Here is a 6,735-nt window from a genome sequence, read left to right as displayed (position 1 = left end):
TCACGGGGACAAGATAACCATCCCAGGGTTGGTCCTGGGAACGGCCGTAGATGGGGGGGGGTTGGTCTGGAGGGAGAGGGGGGGACAGTCTGTGTCGGGCAAGGCTTTTAGTCCGTGTGGGGAGGGGCAGCAGGAGAAGGTGTAGGCTGAGGGGAGGGGCAGTGCACGGCTGGGTTGGCAGCACTGGCATGGAGTAAATCTGCAGAATGGCCTGGCCTGGGACTGGAGCACGGGTGGTGAGGCTGGAGGAACCACACACAGTGCACCAGCCCCTGGCTCAGGCTGAGAGTCCGATCAGCAGCAGGAAGGGGGTGGTGGTGCTAAACTGATCCACACTTCTATCCCCCCTCCTCCCCTCCCCATTTAGTAATGGTACCACTGTGACCCACCCCCCTTCCCAGTGTGAGGGGGGGGGGGGGGGGCGGGGGGGGTTGCTAAACGTTGACTGACCCACCCTTCTCTCCCCAGGTTCGATGGGACAACACGGCTCTCTCGGCCCTCAAGGTAATCCCTGTCTATGATTGTTCAGAGTTTGTTTTGTATGTAAACGCTCTGGCAGCTCCGAGCGGATCCCTAACACGACTGTCTCGGAGTGGGGACGACAGTTCGTCCCTAGCCGGGGGTCACAAGTGTTTCATTGCCAATGAGATACCTACTTCCCGTGGCTTTACAGGCCCGTAAACACAGTAACGCACAGATAAATATACAGTAGTACAATAAGTTCATATTTGTGAAGTCCTTAGTCCGACTAAGCAAAGTCACGATCCAAGCACCGTATCCAAGTTGGCGTCAAAGCCAGGCGACTCTTGCCTGCAGGTCCCTGATGCACATCTGCAACCATTCATTATAATCGTAAGGTCATAAGGAATAGTAGAATTAGGCCATTCGGCCCGTCAAGTCCACTCCGCCATTCAAATACAGCTTTTTTCCCACGAGCAGCAGCTCTACTCAACAGCCAAAGGTCTGTAGCCTCCTTTTGCTCTGGTATTTTATTTCAATCATCACATGTTTAAATTACAATGTTTTATTTTTAATTGTCTACTGTATAATCGTGTTGTTACTCGTGAGCAAAGCACCAAGGCAGCAAATTCTTAGTATGTGCACATACTTGGCTAATAAAATGTATTCAATTCAAATCACTCCAAAGACGTACAGGTATGTAGGTTAATTGGCTGGGTAAATGTAAAAATTGTCCCTAGTGGGTGTAGGATAGTGTTAATGTACGGGGATCGCTGGGCGGCACGGACTTGGAGGACCGAAAAGGCCTGTTTCCGGCTGTATATATATGATATGATATGATATGATAATTCAATTCAATCATGGTTGATCTGTCTTTCCCTCCTAGCCCCATTCTCCTGCCTTCTCCCCGTAACCTCTGACGCCCATACTAATTAAGAATCTATCTATCTCTGCCTAAAAATATCCACTGCCTTGGCCTCGACACCCTTCTGTGGCAAAGGATTCCACAGATTCACCACTAAAGAAATTTCTCTTCAGCTTCCTAAAAGAACATCCTTTAATTCTGAGGCTATGGCCTCCAGTTCCAGAGTCTCTCACTAATGTAAACATCCTCTCCACATCCAGCATCATCGCTCCACTCCTCTATCTCAACAGTATCATTCAGTTTAGTTTAGAGATACAACGCGGAAACAGGCCCCTCGGCCCACCAAGTCTATGCCGACCAGTGATCATAGAAACATAGAAACATAGAAAATAGGTGCAGGAGTAGGTCATTCGGCTCTTCGAGCCTGCACCGCCATTCAATATGATCATGGCTGATCATCCAACTCAGTATCCCGTACCTGCCTTCTCTCCATACCCCCTGATCCCTTTAGCCACAAGGGCCACATCTAACTCCCTCGTAAATATAGCCAATGAACTGGCCTCAACTACCTTCTGTGGCAGAGAATTCCACAGATTCACCACTCTCTGTGTGAAGAAAAACTTTCTCATCTCGGTCCTAAAAGACTTCCCCCTTATTCTTAAACTGTGACCCCCTTGTTCTGGACTTCCCCAACATCGGGAACAATCTTCCTGCATCTAGCCTGTCCAACCCCTTAAGAATTTTGTAAGTTTCTATAAGACCCCCCTCAATCTTCTAAATTCCAGCGATACACGAACACTATCCTACACACGTGGATAATTTACAATCTTTACCAATACAAACCCGCACATCTTTGGAGTGTGGGAGGAAACCGTAAGCACCCAAGGACACCCATGTGGTCACGGGGAGAATCTACAAGTCCTGTACAGACACCAGCCGAGGTCAGGATCTGACCCGGTCTCTGGCGCTGTAAGCCAGTGACTGTACCGCTGTGTCACCCTGCGGTGCCGGTAGTGTTAGGCGAGTGAGGGGACCCTGGGTCAGGGGGCGGGTGGAGGTCAGGTCCTGGCCCACAGAGCCCCGGGTCAGCGGCAGGTTTACTGGCCATCGCCAACGTCCATCTGTCCAGGACCCTCCTGCTGCCAAGGTAACCAGATTCTGCTCTTCCACAGGTCTCTCCCGGAGCTTCCGGCTTCAAGGGCGATTCAGGATCTCCAGGCCTTAAAGGTAGGCTCCCAGAACATCCAGCTGAGGGCTGGCCACGCACAGAAACGGCCCTTCAGCCATCCACACCGTGCTGGTCTTCCAATCGGACCACCCCTCCAAATCTCATTCTGTCAGTGTGTCCCCCCCAAACGCATCTCCCTCTGCTGGCCCCACCATAAACACCCTTCACGGACAGAGTGAGGCCACATCCTCACAGCACGGCTTTAGATCCGCTGATGCCGACTGTCTGTGGTCTCCATAGATGTCATTGAGTTGGAAAGGGTGTAAAAGAGATTCACCAGCACGTTACCTGGGCTTGAGTTGCGCGGAGATGTTCAATAGGCTGGGACTTTTTCCTTTGGAGCGCAGGAGGCTGAGTGTGGCCTTATTGAGGTGTACGTGATCACGAGGGGCACGGATTAAGTGAATGCTCACAATCTTTTACCCAGAGTAGAGAATTCTAAAGGGAACTAGAGGGCACAGGCTGGAAAGCGAGAGGGGGGAGAATTAAGATGGCCCTCAGGGGAAACCTTGTCTGTATCTGGAATGAGCTGCCCGAGGAAACTATAGAAGTGGATACAATTAAAAGACATTTGTACAGATACATGGATGGGAATGGTGTGTGGAGGGAAATGGGCCAAGTGCAGGCAAATGGGCCCAGCCCAGTATGCTAACCATATCGACAAGGACAAGTTGGGGCGGAGGACCTGTTTACCTAGTGTCTTACTCCACGACTCTATGAAAGGTTTAACCGAAACCCCAGGGGCAACTTTTTCGCACAGAGAACGGTGGGTAAATGGAACAAGCTGCCATAGGAGGCAGATACTAAAACAACTTTGAAGAGACATTTGGACCAAGTACATGGACAGGAAGGGTTTAGAGGTATATAAGGGCCAAATGCGGGTAAATGGGATTCGCTCGGATAGGACAGCTTGGTCGGCATGGATGAGATGGGCCAAAGGGCCAGTTTCCGTGTTGTATGACTCTATGAATTCTCTCTTGCAGGTGACAGAGGGTCGGATGGATCCACCGGACCAAAAGGTACGCCATCTCTCTGTTGGACTATCTTTAATCAGACTTACTGGACTGAACATTATCCTGCATCTGTCTACTGTGGACGGCTCGATTATCAACAAGTTTGTCTTTCCGCTGACCGGTTGGCACACAACAAAAGCTTTTCACTGTACCTCACTACACCTGACAATAAACTAAACTATACAGTCCACAGAAGGTCACGGTTGCTGAGGTCAGTGTTCCACAGTGTTCAAGAGCCTGATGGTTGCTGGGAAGAGGCTGTTCTTGAACCTGGAGGTCACAGTTTTCAGGCTCCTGCACCTTCTTCCCGATGGTGGCAGCGAGATGAGAGCGTGGCCAGGGTGGTGTGGGCCTCGGATGATGCTGGCTGTCTTTCTGAGGCAGTGCCTGTTGCTCTGTGACATTTGCCCCCTGTTACACTGCCCCTAACCCCGGCTGCACTGTAGGGGAGCTGCAGGTCTCCCGATGGGGGGGGGGGTTTCCCCCAGTGTGGGGCATGTCACTGGTTAACACCCGTGGCATCTCCTGATCAGAGTGGGTCTGATCCTCGGGAATGTTGTGAGGGGCTGATGATAAGGGGGAGAGGAAGGACTGTGGGAGCAGGATGGAGGGGCCGGAATGAGGGTTGTCCCGCAGAGGATGGGGGGGGGGGGGGGGGGGGGTGGGGAGTGCGCTGACTGCGGAGATGTAAAGCCAGGGCTGAGCCCCTGCCGTGCGTTCAGGTGCACCTCTACCAGACCTCACCTCTGCTCTCCTTGTTGCAGGTGACACAGGGGAGCGAGGAGCTCGCGGGCTGCACGGTAAGGCTCTCCTTCCCAGCATGGTGCAGCCAGCAGTGGCTCGGCTCGGGGGAGCGTGGGCGGGTGGGGGGGAGGGGGGGTTTGTTTGCCTGGGATGGGATGGGCCCAGAGTCCGATCTGCTCTGACCTCCGATCCCGGGAACGTCCTGAGCCTCCTGCGACCAGCAGAACAGCACCGTGGATTGGACGTTGGACTTTTTAATTTTTCTTTTGTAAATTGGCACCGAAATATGGCGGCAGGTGGAAGAACTGCATTGTGCAGTGCACACGCGACAATAAAGGACCATTGAACCATTGCCCCACGCCCAGGGAGTGAAGGGCACCCACCTCCATCGCATCACATCCTGGCACGGGGCCATTTGGCCCGTGAGTCCATGCTATCTCGCAGCAACGCCATTCATGTCGATTCTCGCTCTCTCTCTTTCCCAGAACTTTATTCCCACCCCGCACCCTAAAGACAGTGAGCTCGAGATCTACACCCTCTGCAGAAGGAAAACCTTCCTGCCCCCACACACCAGCCCTGCCCTCTCTTCACACCCCCCCCCCCCCCCCCCCCCACCCACCCCTGTCCTGGGTCACCTGCCACTAAGAACAGTCCCTTTCACCCCTCCCTAAACCCACACCATCACACCCACCTCGAGAAAATCCTTTTGCCGGCCTTGATTTGTTCTTTTCCTTTCAAAAAATACCATATTTATTCGTTCCAGAGTACATAGGTTTAAGGTGGAAAAGATTTCATAGGAAGCCGAGTGGTAACTTTTTCACACGAAGGGTGATGGGTGTATGGAACAAGCTGCCAAATGAGGTAGTTGAAGCCGGGACTATCCCAACGTTAAAGAACTACTTGGACAAGTATGTGGATAGGATAGGTATGGAGGAATATGGGCCAAATGCCGGCAGGTGGGACTAGTACAGATGGGACATGTTGACCAGTGTGGGCAGGTTGGGCCAAAGGGCCTGTTTCCATGCTGTATGACTCTGCCACTCTATACCTTTCATGCTTTTGTTCTCTGTACTTTTTAACACCTCTAGTTTCCCTCTCCCCTGACTCTCAGTCTGAAGAAGGGTCTCGACCCCAAACGTCACCTATTCTTTCTCTCCAGAGATGCTGCCTGACCCGTTGAGTTACTCCAGCCCTTTGTGCCTTTCGTCAGTGTACACCAGTGTCTGCTGTTCCTTCCCTCCACTCTTCTTCAGACACTGGGCTCTTGATATTCAGGAAAGCTGGCCAATATTTTCATAGCGGATTAGAGGAAAGAGATGGCGACTGACATCACAGTCCACGCCATGTCCTCCCGGGGGGGGGGGGAGACAGTAGGTGGGGGGGGGGGGTCTGGTGGCCGTGCAGGGAGCAGGTTGGGGAGAGCTGGCAGGGGCGCCCCTACCCAAGAGTGCAAGGGATGGGCCAGGCGCCGCTCACTGCCGGCTGGGGTCATGCTGTACACTGACTGTCTCCCCCCCCTTACAGGTGAAGCTGGTGTCAGGGGTCTGCCAGGGTCAGCCGGAGAGCCGGGACGGAAGGGATCGATTGGTGAGTCTACTGCCCCCTCCGACCCCACATCCACTATCACCCGCACCCCCACCCTGACCTCAGCAAGGCACTGGGGTTGGAGGAGGGGGGGGGGGGGGAGAGGGAGGAGGGGGGCATGGAGGGGAGAGAGGGAGGGAGGAAGTGAAGGGATCAACTATTGAGTCTACTGCAGGTACAGCAGGCAGTGAAGAAAGCCAATGGAATGTTGGCCTTCATAACAAGAGGAGTTGAGTATAGGAGCAAAGAGGTCCTTCTGCAGTTGTACAGGGCCCTAGTGAGACCGCACCTGGAGTACTGTGTGCAGTTTTGGTCTCCAAATTTGAGGAAGGATATTCTTGCTATTGAGGGCGTGCAGCGTAGGTTTACTAGGTTAATTCCTGGAATGGCGGGACTATCATATGTGGAAAGACTGGAGCGACTAGGCTTGTATACACTGGAATTTAGAAGGATGAGAGGAGATCTTATCGAAACGTATAAGATTATTAAGGGGTTGGACACGTTAGAGGCAAGAAACATGTTCCCAATGTTGGGGGAGTCCAGAACAAGGGGCCACAGTTTAAGAATAAGGGGTAGGCCATTTAGAACTGAGATGAGGAAAAACCTTTTCAGTCAGAGAGTTGTAAATCTGTGGAATTCTCTGCCTCAGAAGGCAGTGGAGGCCAATTCTCTGAATGCATTCAAGAGAGAGCTGGATAGAGCTCTTAAGGATAGCGGAGTCAGGGGGTATGGGGAGAAGGCAGGAGCGGGGTACTGATTGAGAATGATCAGCCATGATCACATTGAATGGCGGTGCTGGCTCGAAGGCCGAATGGCCTCCTCCTGCACCTATTGTCTATTGT

At 52.6% G+C, this 6,735-nt stretch overlaps 1 long non-coding RNA gene across 1 annotated transcript; it reads left to right on the top strand.

Annotated features, from left to right (window-relative positions):
• Positions 1 to 3,533: 3,533 nt before the first annotated feature.
• On the top strand, positions 3,534 to 5,900 carry LOC144601005 (uncharacterized). Its single transcript, XR_013548211.1, has 3 exons — positions 3,534 to 3,571; positions 4,330 to 4,365; positions 5,834 to 5,900. It is a non-coding gene; the product is annotated as an uncharacterized LOC144601005 (long non-coding RNA).
• The last annotated feature ends 835 nt before the right edge of the window (positions 5,901 to 6,735 follow it).

The sequence above is a fragment of the Rhinoraja longicauda genome, chromosome 16, assembly GCF_053455715.1.
Source record: "Rhinoraja longicauda isolate Sanriku21f chromosome 16, sRhiLon1.1, whole genome shotgun sequence".
Classification (NCBI taxonomy): Eukaryota; Metazoa; Chordata; class Chondrichthyes; order Rajiformes; family Arhynchobatidae; genus Rhinoraja; species Rhinoraja longicauda.
This window is presented reverse-complemented; position numbering and strand designations above follow the sequence as displayed.